Here is a 14,315-nt window from a genome sequence, read left to right on the forward strand (position 1 = left end):
TGGGGGCTATCACAATGTCCCTTACGCTCATCTCCCAAATGGACCATATAGTAGCCCTGCATCTGAGCATCCTTATGCAGTCTCTTTGCTTGGCGGGACGTTTATGGTGCCCTAAAAGATCGACCATTCTTAAATGTAGCTGGGTTTAGGGAGGACGTTTATCAGGGCAAGTAGGAGGAAACCAGGATGGTGTGGACGTGAACAGTGAAGGAGAAACCCCAAGTCTGGGGAGACACGCAGGCTTATAAAATGCTCTGGGACATTCCAGCTTGGTGGACATGGATGCCTCTAAAATCTAGCTAGACATTTATTCATTCTTCATCAAAAGCTTAATTGCTGGGGCTATGCTAGTGCCCTAAGAAATGAAGGGGAGCTTGGGGCATGAGTGATCTTTTGGGACCAAAAACCCCAGAGGGGGAGGTGGACCACTGCGGGGGAGAGTGGCCTGGTCCAAACTCGACTCCTGAAACTCTGTCTCCCTTCCCAGTGGAGGGTGGGGTGGGGTGAGGGCAGCAGGGGCACCGTGTAAAGGCTATGGCTGTGGGCCAGAAGAGGGCACACAGGGGTGGATGGGGGAGGTGAGACCCCTGGAGGTGGCACGTAGCGGGAAGGGGGCAAGGCGAGGAGATGTTTCTAAGTACATGGGACTGAGCTGTTGGGGTGGGGGAGAGACGGGGGGTGGAATCCACACACTTGAACCTTTGGGAGACTGGTGATTGGGAGGATTTGTGGAGGAGCCATTTCTGGGCAAATGAGAACAATAGTAGGTATTAGCGAAGCCTTCCTCTGTGCAGGGCGCTGTGCTAAGTGCTGTCTGCCTCGTATCACATTCAATGAGCAAAAGAAACCCGGAGGCAATTACTGTTATTGTCTCCATGTTACACGTGGGGAAACTGAGGCACTGTTCATGTGACTGGGATCACACGGCCCGTCATGGTCGGGCTAGGATTCCGGCCCAGGCAGCTACCTGCAGAGCCTCCCCAGGTCACCCCTGCCCCAGCCGCAGGCCTGCAGGAGGCTGTCTTCAGTTCTGGGAAGGACATGCATTATTTTCTTTCTTTTTTTTTTTTATTGGCCTTCAATTTGCCAACATATAGCATATCACCCAGTGCAAGCCAGGGGGAGGGGGGCTGAGAGGAGAGGACAAGGACGATTTAGGAGTCCCATGAACCCGGGTGCAAAGGGCTGCATCCCCGCAGCCCGCCTCTGCTCCCCCGTTCTCTGTGGTGGGGACATTGCCCTGGAGATTAATGGGGGAGACGGGCGGCGGAGGAGGGAGGGAGGGAAGGAAGCGAAATTGCTGCCCATTATACCTGTCCTTTGGCAAGGCCGGGTAATTAGCAAACCCTCAGCAATAAAATATTTCGTTTCGGTGTAATTGCAAAGTAATTATGTGGTATGGGTTGTGTATTAATCGTGTTGATTAATAACACTCAGGTAGTAATTAAACATCTGCTTCATAATTGCGTGCGAGCTGAAGCTTAGCACACACATGCACACACGTACACACATGCACACATGCACACGTGCCTGTGGCACAGGCAAAGCTCCTTAGTTCCTGTTGTGCTCATTCACGTGGGGGGGGGGGCAGGGGAGAGGGGGAAGGAGGGAGGAGGCAGCGAGCCAGGCTGGGTTAAGAGCCCCCTTGCTCCCCCACTGTACAGTGAAGACTTTGTGTCCCCACCTCCCCTTGGTGACATGGGGAGGAGCTACCGTGGGCCTGGGGAGCTGTGTCACTCCACGGTCCCCCTCAGGACGGAACCCAAGGCTACCGGTGTGTGTCCTCCTCCCAGCCGAAGCCGGGTTGACACAGGGGCTCCAGGGTTCTGTAGGTGACTGTAGTGTCCTATTGACTTGGCTCTCCTCATTGGGCTGGCTTTCAGGGTCCTTTCTTGGACAGGCTACTTTTCCCCAGCAGCTGGGAGAAAGTTCTTATGGTAGGAGCCACCTGGGCTGAGGCCACCCTAACACCCAGCACACCCAGAAGGCCTGGATCCAAGGAGCTGATCCCAGAGGTTGCAGGGACCAGAGCAGGATGCCACCCTTGGGTACCAGGAGCTCTGATTCTAGCTTGGCTCCTACCCCACTTGCAGTGTGATCTTGGGCAAGTCACTTTCCCTCTCTGTGCCTTGGGTTCCAGGTCAGTAAAACAAAGAAAACTGAGCTCAGAGGCCTCCAAGGGCCTTTCCAGTTCTTCTGTATTCAGATTCTAATTTGGTTTGTACTAATTAGGAATCGGAGACGATTTAAATTCAATACATGTGATCCTCAGTGAGTAAACAATTGGAGATGATTCCTTCCTTTATGACTTCTCAAAGACTCACTCGTGAGCGATGAGAACCCAAGAGAAAATCAATAGCTTTTATTTTTCAGAGAGAGAAATTGCAGATTCCTTGGGCTGCTGGGCATTGCAATTCATTCTTGTATTTTAAAATTTTATGTTTATGTTTATGGACTGCCATTAGGTAACATGGATTCGTCCTGAAGGTTGATTTTTTTCATTAACTTAACTCATTTTACTTATTAGTTCACATTTATAGCTTGGGTTTAATAAGCACACAGCGCAAAAGTCATAAAACAGCCCTCCGCTTTAGGAATATTTTAAAATCAAGACTCATCTCTGCATCAGCCCAGGTTTATTTGTTCATAACTTGCTTCTGCCGTGATTTGAGGCACAGGCACTGCCGGCTCCAGCCGGTCCTTTGACTTTGAGCCTGGGTGTCCTCACCGGAGAAAGGCACCACTAATTAATAAAAGCAATAAATGCTTACATTTTAGAAAGCAAGTATCCAGCCATCGCTTACTGTGCTCAAAGTACTTCCCACGGTATCTGGTTGAGTCCTGCATCCCGATGACGTGGCTTTAAGTTTTTCACCTTATAGAGAAGGAAACAGGCTCAGAGAGGTCTTGCCCAGGGCCACACAGGTGGTGACAGAGGCAGACTCCGGGTGCAAAGCCGACAGGTCTAGATGCATCTTCCCTCCCACACCTGTCTCCCTTCCCCCTGGCCTGCGAGTTTCGGGAGCTCTTCACCCTCTTCACCCTCCGCCCTACCTCCACGCTCCCTTTACCCTCCCACCACTCCTACCGAGCTCTGCCCCTCGTTCTCCCATCCTCTCACCATCTGTTCCCACCTGCCTGGGCTCCTTCCTGTTTTTCATCTACCTGAAGGATACCTCTGCTCTATGACCTTCAGTGGCTCCCCATTGTGTATGGGTCAAGTTCATCAGGCTTGGCCTGGCATTCAAAGACCTTACCCGTGCAACCCCTGCCTTCAAGCTTTCCTGCCTCATTTCCCCACTCTGCCCCAACAGGCAGCCTTGGCTCATGGTCCTGAATACCCGGCCCACTCTTGGGCGTCCCCCTGCCTTTGCTCACCCTGGGCCCTTTGCCCACAGCACCCTCCTCTCCTTTCCATCTATTTAAATCTGCCCCCTCTTCCAGGAAGCCTGCCCTGGGGCCCACATTGGGAGGGACTTCTCCTTCTTCTGAGCTCATAGCTACGTGATGAGCCCTCCTTAGTCACCTTGAACTTCATAGTTCAAGACGAGGGCATTGCTTTCGCTTCCCCATAACTGTGAACCTCTTTGAAGGTGTAGTCTGTGCATCACTTGCCTCCGGTTCCCCTAGAATCCCAGGTACACAGCAGGTATTCAGTAAATGCTCACCAAATGCGTGAATGCTTGTGTTGCTTATGATCACCAGGAAGCAGAACTCCTGTGTCTTCTCTGTGGCTTCCAGGCCAGGCAGCGAAAACCTAGGGAAAGACCCTGCCCGGGTTCTATCACCTATCGGCAGCTCTGCCTCCCTCCCTTCCTGCAGGCTTCCCTCGTCTCCCCAGATGTGTCACATCCCTTCTAGGTCAACCATGTCCCTCTTCTCTTCCATCACGACGTACCTGCCCTGGGCCCCGTGTACTCAGCTGCCTGCTGCGTCGATGGCCTTCTGGTTTCTGGCAAATGAAATTCAGATACTTTGTTAGTGGCAAATCTTGTTAAAGGAAGCGAGACCACAGGGGCTGTAGCCCACTCTGTATCTGAGCTCAAGATCCTCAGTGTTTCACATGGGGAAACTGAGGCCTGGGAGAGGGGAACAGGGGACTTACCTAAAGGCATTGGCTGGGATCTCAGTCAAGGCTCCCTGGGGACTCTCTACCACTTCCTGGGTTAGTTGGCTACTCCGGTTAGAATCACAACCATATCGGTGGGCCCAGCACTTTACAGTTTGTATGCACTTGAACTTAGGAAGGTCGTGGGCTTTCATGGAGGCTCAGAGAGGCAGGCCACATGTCCCGATCACAGGGCCCGTGGCCAGTGGTAGGGTCAGGGCTGGAATGCAGGTCTGGCTTGGCCTCAGCTGGTACGATTGCTTGCCAGTTTCCCTATCTGCTGGCGACAGCCCATGTGTGTGTGTGTGTGTGTGTCTGTGTCTGTGTGTGCGTGTGCGCACGCATGCACACACGCACGCTGGGCTCCATCTGCACACCCTGTTCCCTAGCTGGGGCAGGCATTCAGAGGGACCATGGGAGATACCCAGGCAAAGAAGATGCAGACCTAGGACAGGATGTGCCACTCTCCCCGGCAGCAGGGGGCTCGGCCCCTGGTCATGTGGAAACCAGGGAAGGTGATACAAGCCAGCCTAGCTGGCGCACAGCCTGGGGAGCTTGACTTCCTGGGCTACTGCAGGATGGCCTGGGCCTCTGACTGCCCAGCCCCAGCCCCAGTGGCCCCGATGGCCTCTCGGCCACGTCCTGCCCATCTGGCATCTCCAGGCCTGGGCTCAGATCTGGAGCTTCCTTTGACAGTGACACACACACATTGACAATGTCCACACGTTCACACACTGAACTTCCTCTCCAGGCCACAACAGTGCTCACCCTCGAGTGCCACCATGAGCTCATCTGTGTGTATTTACAATATGCATGATCCTACATTTCTCTAGTTCACATTCTATTTTAAGCCATTCGGAAGGAGGGTGGCGTCCCATGGCAATCAAGAGCTTCTGCTCTTAAATATATATTTCTTTTAAAGATTTTATTCATCCATTCATGAAAGACACACACACACACACACACAGAGAGAGAGAGAGAGAGAGGCAGAGACACAGGCAGAGGGAGACGCAGGCTCCATGTAGGGAGCCCGACGTGGGACTCGATCCTGGGTCTCCAGGATCATGCCCCGGGCAGAAGGCAGGCACTAAACCACTGAGCCACCTGGGCTGCCCAAGAGCTTCTGCTCTTAAGTCAACAATGGGTTCAAATCCAATCTGTGCTATGTAACGGTCGTGCATTTGCCAAGGTACTTAATTGCTCTGAGCCTCAGTTTCTCTTTAATAAAATAGGAATGATACTATAGGATTAAATGAGGAAATGCACATAAAGCACTGACCCCAGGACCTTTGCATCTTATCTCCCACTCCACCCTGACAGGCAGCCCTGGCTCAAGGTTCCCCACTTGGGTATCTCCATGCCCTTGTTCACCCTGCCCTGCTGCCCATAGCACCCTGCTCTCATCTCTGCACAAACATACACACATCTGTCCCCTCATCCAGGAAGCCTCAGTGTGCCTGCTGGGGTCATCAATGCCCCCATCGTCAGGAAGTTAGAGGAAGAGCAGCCTTGCATTGGTATCTCCACCTGTGAGTTAACTAGAGCCCGGGTTTTAGAGCTGACCACAAGAGATTGTAGGGGCCACCAGTGGGCCCAACACCCCCTTTCACAGATGGAAAAACTAAGGCCCAACAAACAAGAGGATGTGCCTGAGTGCTCAGAGGAAGTTAGTGTGACGTTGGGACTGGAACCCAGGACTCCGTCTGTAAATCTTGGGGTGGGAGCCGAGGGGTCTACTGTGACTGCCCTCTTCCTGGGAGTGAAGACTCCCCCCTGCCAAGGGTCTGTTAACTGAGTGGGTGGTCTGCTTCTTTTAGCACATTTGAAGGAGCGTGGGCTGGGGTGGAATGAAAGGTGGAGGCTAGGGGTCCCCCAGGTGAGTCTCCTCATCGAGCAGGTGTGGGGAAGAGGCTCAGAGAGGCTAACACAGCCATCATCCCGATGGGGGCTGAAGCAGGGACCGCAGGCCCCATGTGGAGGCCCCGGGTGGAGCCCCCCCCCTGCACCCCCCCCCCGCCCCCGCCCCCCCCAGCCCCAGGAAGGGACGGCCTCACAGCATGCTGTTGAAGCAATCTCTGTTGCCCCCTCCTTCCTGCCACCATTTTCTTTCTTTATCTTACCTTTCTTGAAAAAGCTGAGAATGCCACCCCTCCCGGGGAATTCAGGGAATTCGCTCTCCCACGCCTGGCCCTCCCCAGTTCTCCTGAGAGCTGCTGCCATGGTGTGGGGTCCTTAGCACTCACCAGCTCCCCAAGTGCTGATGACACCTGCATTTTGCTGGCTGTTGAAATGTGGTCTGGGCTATGGGGGTCCGGTGGGCAGGTGGGGAGTTTGCAGTCCCAGTCCCCCAGGAGAGGAGGTATGCTGGGCTGGGAACCCGTGCTGGTCCATGAGAGGCAGAGAAGGGGGAGCAAGGTGGGGGCAGAGGGGATGAATGACCAGTGAAATTGAGAGATTTTTGTCTCAAGACTTGCCAAGGACACAGAGCAACTCCCAGTCCAGTGCTCCACCTCCCACTGCAGGCGCTCCCAGTATCCTCCTCTGCATCACATCCCTAACATTTAGTGAGCGAATGCTCTGCTGTGGGCTTCAGAGACGTAGGAAGGTCATTTTCATGCCTGCAATCCTCGAAGAGATGCTGTTATTATTATTCCCATTTTATAGACGAGGAGACTGATGCTCTGAGAGGACCCCTGACTTACCCACTGTCTACTTCTAGAAAAAGATTGCCCAAGCATGTGGGCCATGATCTACCTGCTTCCAAAGACCATGCTTCTGATCACTGCAGGCACTGCCTCTCACACCTTGTCTGGGTTTGAACACAGCTGGGAAATACTCTGCTCTAACCCACCTGACAGCATGCAGGAGACCCCTGCCGTGGGCCCGGGCTGCCCCAGGGGCTGCGAGTCCCACAAATACAATGAAGGGTGCATCGTTGGAGAGAACCCCCAGCCATGAGTCAGGAGAGACCCAGGGCTTAGGCCTCACTCTACCACCAGCTTGCTATGTCACTTTGGCCCGGTCACTGCCCCTCTCTGGACGTCAGTCTCCTCATCGGTAAACTGATGAAGCCATTGGTCTGGCTGGATGGAGCGTCCCAAGAATGCATTTTCACAGAAGGAAGGATCTTTCCTCCAATTCACTCCAACTCTCCTGGAGCTTCCACCCACTCACTCCAACATATACATTTGTGTTTTACATCAAAGCAAACCGTGAAACATTTGTCGAGCTTCCCCGCTCTGCAAAGGGCACTGTGCTAGACACGGTGGGTGTGATGCTTATGTATTTTTATTCAGGGCGTACACACGCGCGCGCACACACACACACACACACACACACACAGGCAGAAATGCATATTTTTGGGTCTCAGACTTGTTTCCAGGCAAGTTCAGCTGGGACCTGTTTCTTGACGCATGACCCCAGGTTCCTGCCGTCTTTGCCCTGTGACATGGCCCCCTCGGGACCCCAAGAGCATCTGCGACAGAAAGAAGCCACCTGGGGCAGCATGAGCTGATGAGATCTCTCCCGACCAGGCAGTTATGGCTCATCTGCTTATCTCTGACAGGTGGGCATCTCCTGGACAGCCCGAGCTTGCAGCGGCCGGGACTTCTGACACTGTCATCAGAGCGACTTGACACCTTTGATTTTGGCGTCTAGAAACAGGCCCGATCCTTTTCCAGACCTCCCAACGCTGGCCACCTGGGTAAGGAAGTTCAGGCTCATTTGGCACGTGGTTATACGCTGTGTCTGTTGTCACTGCCACCAGCAGGGCACCCTGTCATTCTTTATCACAGCGTCTTGTTTTACACCCTTCATTAGCAGGAGAGCCCAGTGGTTCAGGCTCTCAAGTCCAGGAGACCTGGGTTCAAATCCTGAAACCACTAGTTACTAGCTGTGTGACCTTGGGCCGGTTCCTCAACCTTTCTGCGACTCAGCTTCCTCATCAACAGGGAAGCAATAGCACCCACCTTCTGGGTTTGTGGTGAAGATCAAATAAGGCAATGCCTGAAAAGGGCTTAGGACAGGATGGACACATAGTAAGCTCGGAATTCAAGAAACATTAACCGTTGCTAATAGTATTGCGTATGGGACAATCCGTAATTCGTTCACTCTCGCGCTAACAGTCTGTCTCCTGCACTAGAAGGTGGAGTCCACGAGGGTGGGGGTTCATCTGCCTGGTTCTTAATTGAACTCTCAGATCCCAGTACAGGAGATCGGCCTCGATCTGTTGAATGAATCAAATGTGTGAAGATGCTGTGCCTATTTCACGCAGAACCCCCAGGACAGTCCTTGAAGGCTCTTGCATTAGTCCGAATGTGGGTTTGGTTGTGTGTGACCCCAAAACCCCAAATAATAGTTCCTTCAATGAGAGACAGGTGGATTTTTCTCTAAGTAAGATTCTGAGCTAGGAGGATTTTTCCACACAGGAATGTTAGGGTCCCGGCTTTCGCTGTCTTGCGGCTGCACCATCACTGGTCTTCATGATCCATGATGGCCCAGGACAGCCTCTCCATCATACTCAGCAAGAAGGAAGAAACCAGAAGAGGCGAGGGCGCTGCTTCCTTTAAGAGGGGGCTCCCATCACTTCCATCCCACTGGCCAGAATGCAGTCGTGCAGCACGCCTCGCTGCAAGGGAGGCTGGGAATTACAGTCATCGTTCTGGGTGGCTGTCTGCCCAACTGCAACTCTATTTCGAAGGAAGAAGGGGAAAATGGATGCTGGGGGACCCTCCACCTTGCCAGAGAAGATGATCCACCCGCTTAGTCGCCCTCGATCCCTGCTTCCTCCCTCTGGCAACCAGTGACTTTTTCACTGTCCCCATAATTTTGCCTTTTCCAGAATGTCATATAATTGGAATCGTACAGTAGGTAATCTTTTCAGACCGGCTTCTTTCACTTAGCGGTGTGCATTTAAATTTTTTCCATGTCTTTTCCTGGCTTGATGGTTCATTTCTTTTTATTGCTGAGTAACATTCCATCGGCTGTACCACTGCTTATTTATCCATTCACTAGTTGAAGGATATCTTGGTTACTTCTGATTGATTTTAGCCGATCACGATGAAAGCTACTATACATTCATGTGCCAGTCTTTGTGTAGACAGAAGTTTGAGCCAGTTGGGTCAACACCTAGGAGCATGACTGCTGGATCATATGGCAAAGAATATATTTGGCTTCTTAAGAAATCGCCAAATTGGGGCACCTGGGTGGTTCAGTGGTTAAGCGTCTGCCTTCGGTTCAGGTTGTGATCCTGGGGTCCTGGGATCGAGTCCCACATCAAGCTCCCCAGAGGGAGTCTGCTTCTCCCTCTGCCTATATCTCTGCCTCTCTCTGTGTCTCTCATGAATAAATAAATAAAATCGTAAAAAAGAAAAAGAAAACGAAACCGGCAAACCGTCTTCCCAAGTGGCTACACGGCTTTCCATTCCCACCACCAGCGAATGAGAGTTCTTGTTGCTCCATGTTCTCATCAGCAGTCAGCGCTGTCAGTTTTGTGGATTTTAGTCCTTCTGTTGGGTATGTAGCAGCAGGATCCCCATGTTAGACTCAAGGATGATAACACTGGAAGGGACAGCTAGGCGAAGGTGTTTCAGCAGATAAGAGATCCAGGAATGTTCCCGGGCCTGTTTTGTTTTTTTTTTTTTTTAATATTTTATGTATTTATTCATGAGATAAACAGAGAGAGGGAGAAGCAGTTTCCCTGCGGGGAGACCGATGCAGGACTTGATCCCAGGACCCTGGGATCACACCCTGAGCTGAAGGCAGATGCTCAATCACTGAGCCACCCTGGTGTATCTCCTGGGCCTGTTTGACATGCAAGCCCCGAACTGTCCTGCCACCCCTTGCAGCCTCTGCCCGTGGCAATCTCCCTGAGATGGACCAGAGCCCTGGGGTTGACTCTTCCTGCCCCAAAGTGAGGAGTGGCTGCTTTCCAGAGTCCTTATTGTTTAGTGTCTGTCTCCCTACCAGAGCCCAAGGTCAAGGAGGGAGAACAATGAGGGCTGGGGACCAAGCGAGTGGACCCGAGCCAACTTTAGATCCGCCGAAACACATCCCTCGGCGGGGCCAGACGGCCAGGAAGGCTGGACGCAGGCAAGTCCAGCCAGGCTGCTGGCCTGTGGCCAGTCCTTGAGTCTGACGCCCACTCGTGCCCCACCCCAGGCTCAGCTGGGGAGGCTGGAGCTGCTGTCCAGCTCATCGAGAATCAGCCTGGGCCAGAAATGATGGCTGGCTGCCGGGGAGTCAAAGGGCAAAGGCCGGACGAGGTCAGATGCCACATCAGGTGGGAGCCAATCCTCAGCTCCACCCCAATTAAGCCAAGACAAGCAATTTATTCGCTTTTTATTGGTTTCCAATATATTGACAATTTGGGGCCTGTTTATTGGTGTGTTCAAAGCGGAGCTGAGTCCAAGGCTCAAATGACGCCTGTGTCTGTGCCCCTGCTTCCCTCCTTGTGGGTTTCCATCCTGGGGGATGCACGCCTCACAGCGTGGTGGGGCAGTGACCAAGGGCTCCAGACCCACATCCGCTCGTTTCCAAGCCTGTGGAAGGAGAGCTTCTTTTTCTCAGGAGCCCCAACCAAAGTTCCAGAGTTGCAGCTTATTGGCTACTTTCCAGCCACGTGACCATCTCTGACCCATTTCTGAAACCAGGAGGAGAGAATGTGCTGATTGGCCTGGCGGGGTGGGGGTTGAGGGCTGGGTGGCTGTGGGACAGTACCTGCTGTGGGTGGAGGGAAGAATTGGCCTGAGGCTGGAAGTGGGTGGGAACCCCAAAGGGAAAACCCAGATGCTATCTTCAGAAAGAGGAAGGAATGCCAGGCAGATGGAACAACAGGTGACCCTGTTGGTGCCGTGGCAGGGGTGGGGGACACGGGGCAAATGGGAATGCCATATGTCCCAAAATAGTCCTCCCTGTAGTTATAGCACCAGGGTGGCCTTTCTGCAACAGGTATAGCTCTGGTTTTGTGGATCTGCTATCTGAAAGCCTGATTTATGCACACACACTCGCATGCATGCACATACACGTATTGCACACACAAGGTATCTGCAGGTGATGCTTCACTTTCCAAAAGGATCGCCTCTGAAATTCTGTCCATATGGAGTCCCTGTGCTCCCTAGGAGCCCCCCCCACTATTTCAGGCACCCCCATAGCTGGCTGCCTTGGGTTCCCCTCCACTCACTGGGAGGATCTTTTCCTTCCTCCCCTGACTCCCTTGTGGCTGGGGAAAGTTTCCTGAGCTGCTTTAGGGGGTATTTGCCCTAAACGGACTCCCAGAAGACCCGGACCCATGAAGGCCTCCTTCCCAGAAGAGCAACTGCCACCCTCCCCTCAGCTGCTGCCGCTCCACTCCGAGGCATCTCAGAGGGAAGGGGGAGGAGAAGGAGGCAGTCTCTGACCCAGCAGGAACCCCATCTCTGGGGAGCCCGGGGGGGCCTCTGTGGGGTTCCAGGGTCTGTGAGAGCAGGCCAGCCTCTCGACTGTAGCCGCCGTCCACCGTGGCAGCTCTGTTATGCATTTAGGGTGTGGTGTATGATTTCACTTGAAAAAAGATTGTTCTGCAGGAAAAAGATGGAAAACCACAGCCTATGATGCTGCCTCCTAGGCCACTGTGGCCAGCTTCTTTTTATGTTCTGTCCTTTGCTTGATTTTGGTCAACCACAAAACTCCTTACCCTTTGCCAGTCTCTCGCTCTCACTCTTCCACTCTCTCTCTGTTTGTGTGTCTCTTGCCTGTGGATTCTGCAGCTCTGACTCACCACGTAGGCCAGCTCAGCGTTCAGCACCAGCCTGCCTTATATGGTGCTCAGCGTGGCTGGATCACCGAGTGGTAATTCATTTCTTCAGCCAGTGGCTGGTGTGTTCTTACCATGTGCCAGGCGATGTTTCGTGTGCTGGGGACCGAGAGTGAGCAGGGCGCGAAGGTCCCTGCCCTCTCCTCTGGAAGATGTCCTGAGGACCGGACCTCTGGGTGTCTTGCCCCCACCCCTTGTCCAGTGTCTCATTCAGCGCTGAGCCACAGGAGAACTTGGTGAATGTCTGTGGGCTGACTAGTTTCCACACTATTTTTTTTTAAAAGATTTATTTATTTATGATAGACATAGAGACAGAGAGAGGCAGAGACACAGGAGGAGGGAGAAGCAGGCCCATGCCCGGAGCCTGACGTGGGACTCGATCCTGGGACTCCAGGATCATGCCCTGGGCCAAAGGCAGACACTAAACTGCTGAGCCACCCAGGGATCCCAGTTTCCACACTATTTTTCAAAGCCCCCACTTACGACCGATGCTGCGGAGATACTAGAACAGCTTGGTCCTCAGCCTCTCGGACTCAGAGTGTGTGATGTAACTTGCGACAGGTCCTGGAGAGGGAGGGGAGGCCATGGTTAGAGACCCGGTCTGGGGCTGCACCTGAGTAAACAGAAAGAATTGGCCAGCCTTCAGCCCCGCTGTACCCCACTTACTTGAAACACCTCAGAGATCAGCCACCACCCCCCAGGGGGCTCCCGGCCTGTCATAAGGAGGGAGACATGAAAGCAAATCCCTAACATACAAGGTAGAGAGTAAGAGGGTTCGGAGCAGAATTAGAACGGGAGGCTTGAGGGTTCCAGGGTCAGATCAAGAGGTCACTTCTGGGTGGTGACGGTGATGGAAAGTCAGGCAATGTGGCCTATTCCAGCTGGGCTTTGAAAACTGGGGCAGGACAGGGGACCGGCTCAGATGCTGGGAAGGGCATCCCGGGAAGAAGAAATAGTGAGAGCCGAAGCCCGGCAGGTGGGACCCTGGGGTTTGGAAGACTGTGCCAGGCAGGAAATGAGATGGATGCGGACAGCTTCTTCCCTGCGCGGGCCTGTGGCCATCCTCAGTCTGCCCTCAACCACAGCCTGGGTTTGGAGTCGAGTGACTCTTCCATTTTCCTCCTTTTCCCTCCAACCTCAGGAAAGAGAGTTGGTGGGGGGGGGCTTGAGAGAGGGGTTGCTGAACAGGGACCGAGAGTAATGAACCCCCCCCCCCCCCCACCATCTCCGAGGTTCTTCGTAGAACGGAGAAAAGGTATTCGCCGGCAGCTTCGCAAGTCATGCAGAGCCCGGGCTGGAAGTTGGAAGCCTTGGGCTCTTGTCCCAGGCCTCCTACTCATATCCTCAGCCCCCCTGTCTCGTACTTGGTTGGTTTGAAAATAGGGGGTAGGCCCCTTCCAGCCTCAGCCCTCTTCTCCCAAGTCAGATGTGGGTGCAGATCCCAGCTCTGACCCTCCGAGCCTGGGGGTTCTCATCTATAAATTGGGGATAATGATACTACACATCTCACAGGCCTGATGTGGGGATTTCATGGGATAATTAAGAAAAGAGCTTATCAGTGAGCCCACCAGAGGGTCAGTCCTTAGCGATAGCACTTGTGCTATTGGTGTTCTTATTTATATTTTCAGTTTTTAGGATTCTTTGGGAGGATTCCCCAATTGAGTCCTCAATGTTTAGGTGCCTAGAGGGCAGCTTAAGTCCACGTCCCCCAAAATACAGTGACCAAGTCATACCCCTCCCATCTCCAAATAGGGGTAGAGCTGCCTTCTTCAAAATCACATTTCTTCACTCAGTCATCAAATATTGACTGAACACCTGCTGTGCACCCAGGGCCTCTGAGAGTTGAACAGGACACCCAAGCTCCCTGCTCTCGGAGGCTCAGGCTGCACTTTGGGGCAGCATCTGTCTTCCCGCTGGCCTCATTAACATCATTGGCCACAGGACCTCTGGCCAAGCATGAGTGTGTGCTCAGGTGTGCAGGCTGGAGCCTGGGAGGAATCCCACCCCCGTCCCCCAGGCTCCTGGAGCTTTCATAAGCCCCCTTTCCATCTCGGTGCTAAGGCCCGGGTGAAAGTCCCGAGAACCCACCACAGTTAACTGGCCTGGCACCGCACCCTGGCCAGAGAGATGGTTTGGATTGCCAAGGCCTGCTTCAGCGTTAGGCTAAGTACCTTGGAGGAGAAGAAGAGCTTGCCACGGGGCGTGGATTGCAGGGTTGCATTCCATTCACACTCCCCCTCAAAACCAGTTGGGATCCCAAATTGCAAAGGGTTTTGGAAATTTCCGGATTGGAAAGGCACCTAGGGGCCCAGTCTGCCCTGTGCTCACCTTGTCCTCTCTCCTGGTGGCTGCGGGCCTCTTGCCCTCACTGGCTGCCAGCATCCAGCATGGAGCCGGACACGCGTGGGGCCTTCA

At 53.4% G+C, this 14,315-nt stretch overlaps 1 protein-coding gene and 1 long non-coding RNA gene across 4 annotated transcripts in view; one reads left to right on the forward strand and one right to left on the reverse strand.

Annotated features, from left to right (window-relative positions):
- Nucleotides 1-14,315, forward strand: part of TSPAN18 (tetraspanin 18) — a 186,010-nt gene that overhangs the window by 118,053 nt on the left and 53,642 nt on the right. For 2 of the 3 annotated variants that reach the window (XM_072790522.1, XM_072790523.1), the window contains exon 3: nucleotides 7,674-7,811. The exons of the other annotated variant lie outside the window; for it this stretch is intronic. The gene's annotated coding sequence lies outside the window, so the exon portion shown is untranslated. The remainder of the gene's footprint in view (nucleotides 1-7,673; nucleotides 7,812-14,315) is intronic. 3 annotated transcript variants of the gene reach the window in all.
- Nucleotides 2,395-6,486, reverse strand: LOC140613312 (uncharacterized). The gene is made up of 4 exons (XR_012014464.1): nucleotides 6,229-6,486; nucleotides 3,899-3,952; nucleotides 3,669-3,757; nucleotides 2,395-2,875 (listed from the first exon to the last, which is right to left on the reverse strand). It is a non-coding gene; the product is annotated as an uncharacterized lncRNA (long non-coding RNA).

This window comes from Canis lupus, chromosome 21 (assembly GCF_048164855.1).
Source record: "Canis lupus baileyi chromosome 21, mCanLup2.hap1, whole genome shotgun sequence".
Taxonomy (NCBI): Eukaryota; Metazoa; Chordata; class Mammalia; order Carnivora; family Canidae; genus Canis; species Canis lupus.